Source organism: Trachinotus anak, unplaced genomic scaffold (genome assembly GCF_046630095.1).
Source record: "Trachinotus anak isolate AG129_WGS33_773 ecotype Australia unplaced genomic scaffold, CSIRO_AGI_Tana_v1 ptg000008l, whole genome shotgun sequence".
NCBI classification, from domain to species: Eukaryota; Metazoa; Chordata; class Actinopteri; order Carangiformes; family Carangidae; genus Trachinotus; species Trachinotus anak.
Genome location: NW_027273859.1, coordinates 13,231,918 through 13,245,175, shown reverse-complemented (window position 1 = coordinate 13,245,175; position 13,258 = coordinate 13,231,918). Strand labels below are relative to the sequence as shown.

Below are 13,258 nucleotides of genomic sequence, written 5' to 3'. Positions count from 1 at the left end.
CCTTCCTCTTTCAGCGTTGGGACATAGAGCGGAGTTACGTTCCCCCAGCAGGCTTCTCCATTTCTCTCTTCTCGCTTCTTGTAGTCCCAGGCTGTTGATACCACTGGCGTCGGCTTGTGTTTTGCCTCTCTTTGTTTTTCTGCTTATTATTATAATACTTTTTTTTAAAAATTTTATTATTCTGCAGCAAATACACTGAGTGCTAACATTACAAATGCACAAAGAATGAAAATTTGATTGAGCTCTGATTGTAATGTTCAATATAAAAGCATTTTGAGCATTAAGGCACAAATTGTGCATCTTCAATAATACCACTGTTTATTTAAATTATAATACCAAAAGACAAAAAACAGATTCCAAGATATTGCATTGACATCAAGAGTATTTCTTTCTGTATTTTAACAATGTCATCCATTGTTTTTTTTTTTAGTTTTCCCGAGTGAATGAACCATGATACATTGCCTCACAAGGAACATTTTCCATAACTTGCCCCCACTGTGTGACCATAATAACAATGATCTGACACTGTGCACTCTATTCCATCTGTTTCCACTATGAATGTGTCCGAGGCAATAATCTGGTGGTTGTCTGAAACAGTGGCCTGAGCCACCACATTCAGAAACCTGGATTTCTCATCTAAATTACGGTTGGAAATCATAATATTTAGCTGGTTTTGCTGAGTTGTCAGCTCCTCTCAGACGTTCCACTCTATGGTGTCTCTGTCGGCTTGTGCTGAACGCATTATGGAATGACATATATCAGGTTTAACCGTATGAATGACATGAGCTTTCACACTATTCTAAACTCTCCCCTCTAATATCATATAACATTGTTTAAGTAGTTGTTAAAAGTTTAACCAAGATTACCAACAGAATGTGAATGAATAACAATTCAATTCAATTCAATTTTATTTGTATTGCGCCAAATCATAATAAACATTATCTTGAGGCACTTTACAGGGTAAGGTCAAGACCTTACTTTGTTATAGAGAAAAACCCAACAGTTCCCACAAAGAGCAAGCGCTTGGCGACAGGGGGGAGGAAAAACTCCCTTTTAACAGGAAGAAACCTCAACAGAACCGGGCTCAGGGTGGGCGGCCGTCTGCCTCAACCAGTTGGGTTTAGGACGAGAAAGGGTGGGTGGGGGTAGGACCAGGAACAGCTGTATAGGTAATGGTGTTATCAATAATAATGACAGATAACAGTGGTTCATAGTAATGATGAGTAGTGGTATTAACAGTTAGATAATATGTCAAAGATGTCTATGTTTTGTGTTTTAGAGACATCTGCTGAGGTTATCGTGCTAATAAACTAGGACCAGCCCAGCCCGTCTCGTAATACCACTTTGTACCTCAAGAAGTCAGTCTGGCCTCAGTGCAACATGAGAGGATGAAGAAGTTCTCCCTCTCCCTCACATTCCTCGACCTCTAATCCTGCCACCACTGCATCTTCCCTGTCTCTCAGGCTGGGCATGAAATACTCATTGTCAGTCTAAGAGTAACCGAAGAAAACAACCTACCAGTTACATAATCAGATTGCAAGGTAAACCTGTGTGGAAAACATGTCAGCAACTGCCCTATGCTGAGGTTAGGTTTATTCAACCTAATGTTAGCTCAACATGAGGGTGAGGGTTGAATCTTGGTTGTGAGTAACCAGTGAGCCCAGTCCCAGAACATGCACACAGAACACTCTCATGTGCACCATAAGTGACAGGTGCACAAAGAGGGCTGATAAAAATTTTAGCGATTTTTTGACAGGCCACCGATGCAGAAGCTCACCAGGATTTGTCCTGGTATGCCTGATGGCCAAGCTGATCATGGCAGAGTGGAAAGGGAGGGGGAAGTAGTGTGCAAGTAACTCTGTACTTAATGGTGCTTCAGAGGCATATTCAGTGTTTGTAAGTCTTAAATTCAGTACAGTCACTGTCAGTTACTGACAGCAATTAAATTTCATACAGCTGAAGAGACCAATAACCACCTAATTTAGGATGTGAAGACATGTTTCAAGCAAACCATCAATTATTCTTTGTCTTGCTCAGAAAGGCTTTTAACTAAAGTCTACAGATTCCTCAATTCAAGAGAACTTAGTAGGGTGTTATTTTAACAGACTCAAATTCCTTCTTGGGCTTTATTCTGCTTTTAATTGCAGATAGTTTTATTTATTCAGACATTCAGGATTCAGTTTTGATTACAGTTTGTTATTGGTATCCCTTAAGTCTTGACACATTCCAGATTTTGTTTGTTACACTGCTGTTTGTTTGTTACACAACTGCTGAGATCAAGGAGAGACTTCACCAGCCTGTAAGTCAGAGACTTACAGTTGGTCCTCTCAGAGTGAGCAAATATTTTCTTCACCTGGTGAGGCTCAGTACTAAAGAAGATTTTATAGAGATGGCACTCAACCCTTTACTGAGGACTTAACTTAAAAGCCAGAGAAAACACATCCTCAATCATGACACACAGAACTGCAACAACTGTTTTACTTTAATGCAAACGTTTTTTCTTTTTTTCTTTTTTCTTTTTTTAGAAATTTTGCAAATGGCACTGCTGTATGCTCTCTTACAAAGCAGAAAGACAAATTTAACATTCCTGGTGAGTATCTTTTTTGACAAGAGTGATTAAAGGCAGTATTTGTTCAATGTCAGCAGTGATGATAAATCTTGTTTGAAGTTTGCTTTTTAACAATAAGCAGTAGCAGCTGACCCATGTTTGCCCTCTGCACTAACCTCAGTCTAGACAAACCTCTTAAAATCTGTTCAGCCAAGACCAAACGTATCTGGCAAAAAACTTTAGTCACAAGAACATTGTGCTTTGATTTAGATTTTCTTCATGTAAGAGTTCCTTGAAATTTTCTATGTCCATGTCCAAAGGACATAGACACATGGGTGACTCACAGTTTTTGAAGAGTGAGAAAAGATTTTTTTTTTAGCTGGGGCAATAGAATCAATCTTGGAAATCACTGGTCTGTGCCACAATTGCCTGAAAATAAATTGTATCAGTGGTAATATGTGAGGGATAATGGTAAGAGGTCTCAGGTAAGGAAAAATCATGCTTCAGTGAACTGCTTATAGAACCATTTACTGAGGCTACTTAAGGCCTCTGTTCCAGTGGAACCACAGAAAGTGTTTACTGACACCCAGAGGGTCTCACATATTATCAACCTGTGCACAAAAGGCATTTAAAAAAAATCGCAAGGACTATTTGCGTTTCTATTGCTTGTTGTGTGTGTGTTTGTGTATGTGAGTGAGTATATGGATTATTTCCTTGTGACTGTGTTTGTGTAGTATTTTTTTCTATTGGGCTAGGTGGCTTACCCCTGTCTAGATGGATTTTGTCCCCTTATTTCCCAAAATGTCTAACTATAAAGAAGCTATTTGTAAGTCTTGCTATTGCTACATAGCCAATGTTAGCATCCATTAGCAACAGCTGTTTACTTAACAGTCTTGTCAAAGGCTTCAGCCATCACTGCCTTTACAAGAACAGTAGTTATGATACGGCCCCTGAGCAGGACTGATTCTTCAGGCCAGTCTGGACACTAGGACTTCGAAAGTGGCAAGATTTCTTTTCTTCTAACTTCAGTAGATGAAAAGATGTAATAGAAGTAGAGGCAAAACCATTTCTTCTAAACTGGTAAGTAAACAGCCGTAAATGCTAATGTTGGCTATGCAATAGTAAAACTTACATCAAAGTTTTCCCATTTATAGTCACTTACTTATTTTACTTAATTTCTGACTTTATTTAACCAGGTTAGTGAGGAAAAATTGTTAATGATGTTACTGAAAGGGCATTCTTATACTTTTCACGAAAGGTTTCCCATGGATTCCAAAGGCACACTGAAAACACACTGTAGTTGGAGGTATCGAGCTAGTTGCACTGTGACTCCTCTCTGCTGAAAATAAAGAGAATTCCTGGTCTGGATTTTGTACAACCTAAGCTATTAATTTCCAAAGATATTTTAAATTGACTCAAAGAATGAGAATTTTTTTTCTCTTTTCCTGCACCCCAGGCATGATGATGATGATGATGATGATGATGATGATGATGATGATGACACCCCTTAGCCAAAGCACATGTAGTCACTCTGGGTAGAAAAGGAAGAGCTCAAAGGGAGAAACAAGAGACACTTTATATGAGGCCTTCATTTTTGGAGAATAAACAACAGTATTGCAGTATTTACTTATTCATGTGAAATTTGTTTTTCCTAAGTGAAATTATTGACTAACTTGAGGAAGGTGTTGTCAAACTAATGACAGCTGAAGTCATAGATTGCTAAATGTCAGATCTGCTGTTATAACTAACTGTATTGTTCAAATATTTCTGGATGAATGATCAGTTCAGATAAATTTATTTTTACAAACATTTGAACAATTCCATGACCAATGTGAACTGCAAACTATATTATTGAATGACTGTCCAAACAGGGTATTTAATAGGTCAATAACGCACAAAGAAAACTCTGATGACATGTCTTGAAAAATAAAAAGAGGTAGAGTCCAATCGAAGGTTATATTCTCTTTTGTAATGCATCTCAAACTGAGGACCTCATTTATAATGGAAACAAGCATCTGCCTATGTTCAACAATCCAATGCCCTTGTATTAGCAAGCTACAGAGACATGCCTTTAACTGGTATTGATAGAGAACAGTGCCCTGGAGACCAGAATCCTTGAAAAGCTCCCTTTATTGCAGAATCAACCACAACAGAACTGATTCTTTTGTATTTACTTTTCAGGTTTAGCCAAAAAGAGAAATTCACTTTTGGTTTAAAGCAATCAAAATACAATCCCAAGACATTATACACTCTGTAGGTTTATAGGTAGAGACAGTGGGAAGTTAAAGGTCACAGATGAATCCCTGCATCACCATTGACTGCCTTTGCAAAAACTATTAAATGATCTATAAGTCCCTCGGTTACGATCAATATATCGAACCTACTTCTGGATACTGTCCTTTTCTCTATGGGCTTTTCCAGCATCACATGGTCTGAGGTTGAACACTGTAATATGATAGCTGTGGAGGAATGTTTGTGTCCATTCTCACTCAGTCTGGCATACTAGAGTATTGTTTATGCACACCCCCACTGGAATATGTAAATTATTCAGAGGTTATGCAAGAGATTGTCTTGGCTGCGCCTGTGTCAGGCTGTGAGAAACTATCTTCTAGGTGAAGGAGGATTTTTCTCATCCCTCCCTCTCTACAAAGCAGTACACTTGACATTTTTCCATTCCAGTTAAAGAGTCATCCTTGAGCAGCGTAAGCCTTCCAAAATTTGTGCCTTTTTTCCCTTAGAGATCTGGAAAACAGCAGTGGGAGCACGAGGACACTACAGGGTAATCAGCACACTGCTGGTGGAAGGGAAGCTGGCAACACAAAATCCACTTTTCCTCATCGATAAGGAGATTTCAGCCTTTCATAAGACTTCTGAAACATGGCAAATTACAATACAAAGACTATTATTTCTAATGAATTTGGATACACTTCAGTTAGGCTCAGCCCAGCACTGAAGTAAAATGTAAAAATAAAATGGAAACAAACAGTCCATATGAATATGCACTATTTGTTGCCAAAGCTTTAATGACCCAGAAAACTATTATTTTCTGTCATTGCTTTAGTTCCGAATGACTGACTTAACTCAAGACTCAAGAGGATGTGCACTCAGGCAGGTCCAACCAAAGATATTAATGCAGTGCATAACACAAGGGCTTTGAATTAACACAAGAGCTTTGAATTAATATCTGTATCCAGGCTCTGAATGATCGTTTTGCAAGGCCGCACACAATATCTACTGTGAATCAAAGCTGGCCCAACAGTGTAGCAGAACCTGAGCAGGTAAAAGGTCTCTCCTGAGTCCCTACTACCACCACCACCCACGTAGGTCTCCATAGAAACTATGAATCTCGGGGGGCATTAATGAGATAAACAAATACACATCTTTAGTTGTGTTCTGCACCTTTACCATAGTTAATTACACACATGGATTGCAGTATTTCTCCATATACCTCAGGTTGATATTTACTCATTTTAATATTTCATCTGAAAAACTGTCATCAGTTAGATAAGTGTGAACCCAGACACACAGGTATGTGCAGTGAATATCCTTGAATGTAAGATCTAGGTCTACAAATGATCACAAGCAAAAATTAGGTGCTTTGATCTGAATCTGATGGCAGTAGTCTGACATGAGAATGCCTTTGATAATGTTACTGTATATAAATTCTGAATGGTTCATGTAAAGGACATTCATTGTGCCTAATGAACTGAAAAGCCAAAGGTAGTGTCATAATTGAAGTCAAAACATAATGCAAAATAATAGATTTTAAGAAAGCGTGCACACCATCATGCTGTGGGGATGATTTGGGTGCTGATTTGGGTGTTCTTATTGTTCTTGTTGAAGGACAGAAATAAAATTTAATCTAATAATCTTCTTGGGACTAGGCCTGGAGGTGCTTTCCAGTTCCTGCCAATGAAAAGCATCCCCACAGCATCATCCCCAAACCATCATCCCCAAAGCACCTCCAGGCGTAGTCCCAAAAAGATTATTAGATTAGATTTTATTTCTTTCCTTCAACATGAACAAGAAGAACACCCAAATCAGCTGAATGTCACTTCTTGCCAAACTGCAATCATTTTATTGCATATTTGTGTAAGACAAATACAAACCATTTCAGAATGAGGTCTGACTTCGCAGAAGTAACTCTGGCTCGGTCATGTCTTCCAAAGAATTCGAGGTGCAGCGTTTGCAGGCAGGAAGATAGTAAGAAGATAGTGAGAGGTCATATTCGTTTTATGTTACGCTACGTTATGTTAACTGCTATGCCTTTCCTTAACACACAAATCCAACTTTTTCTCTTGTTGTTGTGGTATAAAAAAAGTATTGTGAAATAAAATGGAATGGATATGAAATTTCACAAAACTATTGAAAAAATATAAAAACCTTTGGCTCAACTTTATGACTCTATTGGGTTTTCCTTTTGGCATTCAGAAACTAATAAAAAAAGTTGAGTTTGGAAGATAAACTGCACAAATAACAGAAAGGAGTACACATTATGAAGAAGGGAATAAAATCATCCTTAAAATAGAACTATCTGATAGTAGTGCAAGGAAACAATGCCAACAGGAACTTAGATTTCACTTTCAGTCTCAGTTTCCAGGGGAGCGATTACATAGGCGCAACACAGAAGAGAGGAAAACAAATCACAGTGGGAAAGTTGGCCCATGAAGTGAAGCTGAAACACTTGCACGTGCACTTAGAGTCGCGGCAGAGAAAGACACAGAGAAGAAACAAATGTTCATCTTAACTATTACCAGAGAGGTGTCAGATTTAGTACTGATGGTGGAAATGCCTGTTAGTAGTAGTATTAATTTAAACTAATGCTCTTTTAATGATGCGACAACCACTCCTCTTTTGCTCTGTTTGGCCTGTTGCTTGCCCTTTCTCTCCTCCTGTTTCAGGAAGCAACCAATCAGAGTGGTCGTCAGCCAGAATTGGTTCACCTGGGCCGTGGGCTGGGCAACGCAGGCAGCTTTTAAAGGGTTTCTCTCTCTCTTACCAGCGACATCCCTTCTTTAATTGTTTCATTTGTTTGGTTAATGTTAATATTAATGTCAATATTAATGCTAGCACTCAACACTTTCACTCATCCAAGCATTAACATACACTACTGATTTTACTGATTCAACATATCCTGTTTTGGTTTAGTTATGTAAATAGATTACTTTAATAAATTACTTTTGTTGTTTGCTTTTGAAGCACGTGTTCACCCTCCTTCTTTGTTCGAACCTTGAGTCAGTTTGTGACAGTGATGTTAAGCTTGATTTCTGGTTGTGCTTTGTAGCTCTGTTATGCGGTGACTTGGTTATAAGTGATGTGAATATTATTGTTCAAGCAGAATGCTGCAGACAGTTTACGGAATTAAGCTTTTTTTCCTATTTAGATTAAGTGTAATTAAATGAAGATGCTGTAAATACATTTCTTGGGAATGGGTAAAAAAGAACATTTCTAGAGAGGAAGTGTTTGGCATTTTGTGTATATGTTCCCTTTTCTTTCTTTAGATCTTATCAACCTGACTAAACCTACTGCCAATGTCAATAACTCTCCTCAGTGTTCCTTTAATAAAACAAAACTGGACTGTAACAAAGTGAACAAAGCAAAGTGGAAGTGGACTGAAAATAAAAAGAGAAAAGAGTGAGTGAGTTAACCAGTGATTCCTCTTAAGTTAACCAGGCTGTTTTCAAGTTTGGGCAGGAGCTGAACAAACCCTTGTACACTCATTAATCATATGTTCAGTTGAACAAAAACTAAGTGGGTGGACAATAACATAACATAGCATTAAGATCCACTCATATATGTAGAAGCACTCAGAGAGTGACCAGCAGAATGAGAACAACCGACCTAAGACAAATCACAGTTTGCAAGCGGCAAAACTATGCAGCCTTCCATGTGTTTGGATCTTGCTCTGTTGTTTTTTCATGAAATGTTGGCAGCACTCATGAACATGAGACTTTGGGGAGTTACACCTCCCAAATCGTCTGCGTGTTTTTGTAGTATCTAAGGATTTGCAGCTGTTTTCCATTCAAGTGTGAGTCTACTTGCTTTTGAGAATTTGCAGGCTTTTTGTTTTTGGTGTTAGACGTGGTGCTGACATGTGAGTGTGGGGGCGTGTGTGCATGTTTAAGTGCATAATTATACACTTAAACAGAGGACGAGAGATAGTCTTGGCATAGCAACTCACTTTATAACAACTTCACTTTACAACTCAGAGGACGAATAGTCTATAAGGTTGAATGTTTTTATTTCTGTATTTATTTCCTGTTAAAAACAGTGCCGTACATTCTGATGTATATCTTATTATTCACTGCATTACTGAAGGCACTGAACTGAATATTTGTTAAACGTATGTAATTGGAATAAATGATGAGAACAATCAGAACCGCAGAACACTAATCTGAGCACATCAGAGACAGAACATATAGTAGTCCAAAGGTTTTTTGAGAAAATGAATTCACTGTTGGACACACATCTCACTCATCACAACTGATGTGTAGCTGTTCTGTTTGACACTTGACTCTCAAACTCTCTTTTGAAATTTCAATATTTTGTCTAAAGTAAAGCGCAATATTCAAGACTAGTCAATGAGTCTTGTTGATGGAATCCTACCTTCTCATTTTCCCCTGAGTACATTTCTGTCTGGCTGATCTTCTGATTCTTCTATCTCATTCATAATCACAGTACGCACACACATACACACATCTAATACTGCAGACAGTCGAGCCCTTTCTCTCATTTCCTGTCAGTGCATCTGTCACAGTCTCTCTTTTAAGTGTTACTGTCACACAGGAGAGGCCCCTCCACACGTTGGAGGTCACACTGAAAACCAAAAACAAAACAAAACAGAAATATGGCTGGACTGAGCATGGCCAATTGAGGATGTAGTTGAAAACTGTTGCCGCTGTGTAAGCGCTGCAAACAATTACTTTTCGATGGAAAAGAGCTAAAGCCTATTTGAAAACTCGCTAAATGTTGCTGGATGACAAATTCCAGTTTCAGCCCATTATCTGTTTGCTTCTCTCCTGCTCTCTGTGCTAAAATATACAGTATTTCAATACAGCCAAATTCCCAATAAAGCTGTTCTCATTTACATGTTTTTCTGTTTCTGTTGTCAGACAAGATAACAAGCATGAAACAGTGACTGAAACCTGGCCCATTAAGACTACATGTTAACCAGCAGTCACCACCACCACATTTCACCAAACACACAAAAAAAAACAAAAAACAGCTGTGCTGTGATTTCGGCTATGTTTACTTGTAAAATGATCACTCGGTGACAAAGTTAGAAGCTCATTCACGTCAGCTGCCATGCAGAGGGAAACTAGCTCTAACTAGCTAAGCTTTGACCAATGAGTTGCTAGATTTCTTGCTAGGTGGTTTTTGAAAAAAAAAAAGAAAAAAAAACCTCACCAAATGGGTCTGAAAAGTCAGTAAATCTAGCAACAAAGGCACACATTTGGCAACACTACCTGTTAATGCCCCCCTGATGGCATCATAGAAACTGTTGGTGCCAATGAATTTGGCACAAATTTTGAAAGAGGAACAGCCACTCGGAAAACGCCAACACTCAGCTGGCTAACCAATGGTGCAACTTAATCACTCAGTCAGTCAGTCAATGATATTCTTTATAGGGCTGACTGTACAGTTGTAGCCCAGCAAAAAACACAGAGCTGTGTCAGGTGTCATTTACTTACCACATCACTGGGTCACACAGGAGTTCTGTATAATATATGAAAGTATGTGGGGCAAAAGACTAAGTTATGCCCATTCATCCACCCCGACCTCCTCCTAACACAGACTTTGTCATTCTGTGTCACTTAACTTCCTCCTTTGATCCCACGCTACCTGGTGCCACTGAAGTAGCCTAATAATAAAACATATCTACGGTAAGAACTTTGAGGTCTTTTTTTTTTTTTTTTTTTTTTTTACAGGAAGACAGTTTCAGAACATAAAGAACAAAAATAAAAGGGAAAAAAATATTCGGCTACTGTAATGTCTCTCTATAAAAAGTGAAAATATCATAGTTAGGTTAAGGGGAAACACCGATTTTACACATCAAAGTCCGTTTACACATCTTCAGCAGTACTGCTGCATATGTGACATGTTATAAAAAAAACTCCTTAGCACGGCACACATTAGAAAATGATAAAAGGCTTTAGAATTGTTTCAGACATGAGGTGTAACCTGTTCAAAAACTCAGGCTCCCCCAGAAAAATATATTAATTCACATATTTAAAGAAGCAAGAGCAACTTTTTTGGTGGATGTGCTATGTGAGCAGCACTGGAATGAATGAGGAGCCATGTTTGAGTACCTCATTCATTGTATAATACATTCATGCATCTACTTCAAACCCTCCATCAGATCTGGCAGAAATGTCTGCACATAGCTTCAAGAAGGCTTGTCAAGCAAATGAAGTGGCACTCAGTCATGAGTGCCACTTCAAGCAGTGGAAACTGCCCACTTCATCTTCAGTAAGGGCGGATCATTTCCAGGGGGTCTGCATGCATAATGTCACATCATCACTGAGCATGTTGGAATATCCAGCCCCCATTTTGTGTCTCTAACACAAACTGATAAGTCACCAGCTCCAGTCACATTCATGTAGTGCCTTGTGGCTCGTGGTTGTTTCTTCACCTGATCTTCAAATCTCCAGACAAAATTTGATAAATGGCCAGGCAATTCAAGAGGCTGGAACCAGACTAGGTAAGCGCCACTTATACTTATCAGTATTTAGTTTGGTCGAAGTTAATGCACTGTGCAAAAAAGTTTTTTTCTTAATTGCATTTTTATCTCACCAGGTGCCAGTCATGCCTTTTGGGGCTTTGTCTGAACAGTACTACATGCATTAGAGGGACATCCTTGGCCCAAATTAAGGCTCTCAGACTGCATTTAGACTCATGCTGTGAGCTTCCTGGTGGAACTAGACAGCCTGTGAGGAAGTTCTGCCTTAGAGGCTTAACTCAGGGCACAAAACTTGCCTTGGCAGTACATGCTGATTACCAAAGACTTGCTATGAACCTAAGTAGAATGTAGATGGAAATGAAAGGTGAGATTTCTAATAGTAGTTTTAAACTCAGTATGTTGGATATTACAAGTACAACATTATTTTTAAGGTTTACATTTTTGTCAAATCAGACATTACAGTATAACCTGCCATTTGACAGGCAAAGATCCAGTGCAGCTGTATGGTGGGTATAGACTAACTATACCCATCATACAGCTGGGAACTGGGAAAAATGAAATGTGTAATGAATGCATCTTCATTTTCAGATAATGAAAGCCTGGATCATTTATTCTATGTTGGTTGAATATCTTTTACATTCTGCTCTTGAAAGAATGTGATGGAAATGGTGGTATTTTTGAATATATAGGAAAATGCTTCCAACAACAGTGTTTTTTTTTTTTGGGATGATCTACATTGTGTTCAAAGATGTGCAGTAATGTCAGAAGCCAATGAGGATCCGTGATATCCAGGAAGTGGTGGGTGCTCTGGACACACAGATGGTTTTATCTCAACATGCAGAATATTTTGTGTGCTCAAGGATATTGTTGCAGTATCCTGTGGGAGTTGTTGACGAACACCAGGGGGAATGCTGTGTGACTCTGAAGGTAACTCGATTCCTGTGCTGCAGAAATGCTGAATGTTTACATGCAGTATAATTCACTTTGGAAGTGTGGTAAATCCTGATTGTGCTGCAGTCAGGAACGCTACACACATCCTAACTTGACATATGGCCTAGGTCTGTGTTTGGGTTTGGGAGATTATCTGTAATGCTCTGTTCATGTTAGGCTTCCTATATGTACACAATTACAACAGAATGGCTTTACGATTTAAGCGAGAGACAGAGAGAGAGAGAGAGAGAGAGAGAGAGAGAGAGAGATCAGCAATACCATGCAACAATGCTACTTTGGGTGTCACAGAACACAATGTTATGATGCTCAAATTATCAAAACATCAACCTTTTTGTGTCACTGACTGTTCAATGCATGTCCAATCAGATTACAGATGACTCTGACTACCCTAGAATTAAGGCTGTATTGGCCTTAATTTGGCAGGGGTTTTGTGGGAATAGTTTGACATTTCGGAAAATATATGTTTACTTGCTTTTGTGCTGAGAGTTAGATGAGAGAATTGATAACACTCTCATGTCTCTGTGGTAAATATGAATCTATCGCTAGCAGCTGATTATCTTAGCTTAGCACAAAGACTGGAAACCGCAGAAAAATAGGCAGCCTAGTTCTGTACAAAGGTAGCAACCGGCACCTCTAAAGAAAGTTTGTCAAGAAATTCAAAATGTTGAACTATTCTTTAAAGTTCTTGATTGTAAATGCCACCCATATCACCAACTATTGCCATCTTAATTTGCTGTAGGAATAAAAAAAACAAAAACAATTTAAGATCGATAGAACTCAAACCTTTTTTATGTGAGAACACCTACGATAATAATGCATTATGTGTTGAAGTCTATGATTATACCTTTCTGATCCAAGTCTGGGTTTCAGAATGTTTTAAAGTCACTTAAAATGATAAACCTATCAAATAGTGTACAGCCCCTGTCTAACTTTCATGTAATTACAGTATGTAGGGGGGAAATAACTGAACCTTGACACAGCATGGAGCCCAAGGCTAGGAGCCAATGTCACACAGTGACAACACAAACTGTAATTCAAATGTTGTATTAAAGGCAAGTCAAAGCACTTGAACCTAAATT

General features: G+C 38.6%; 1 long non-coding RNA gene across 1 annotated transcript; it reads left to right on the top strand.

Moving 5' to 3' along the window:
- Positions 1 to 3,509: 3,509 nt before the first annotated feature.
- On the top strand, positions 3,510 to 5,915 carry LOC139623475 (uncharacterized). The gene is made up of 3 exons (XR_011691519.1): positions 3,510 to 3,628; positions 5,287 to 5,327; positions 5,610 to 5,915. It is a non-coding gene; the product is annotated as an uncharacterized lncRNA (long non-coding RNA).
- Positions 5,916 to 13,258: the final 7,343 nt, after the last annotated feature.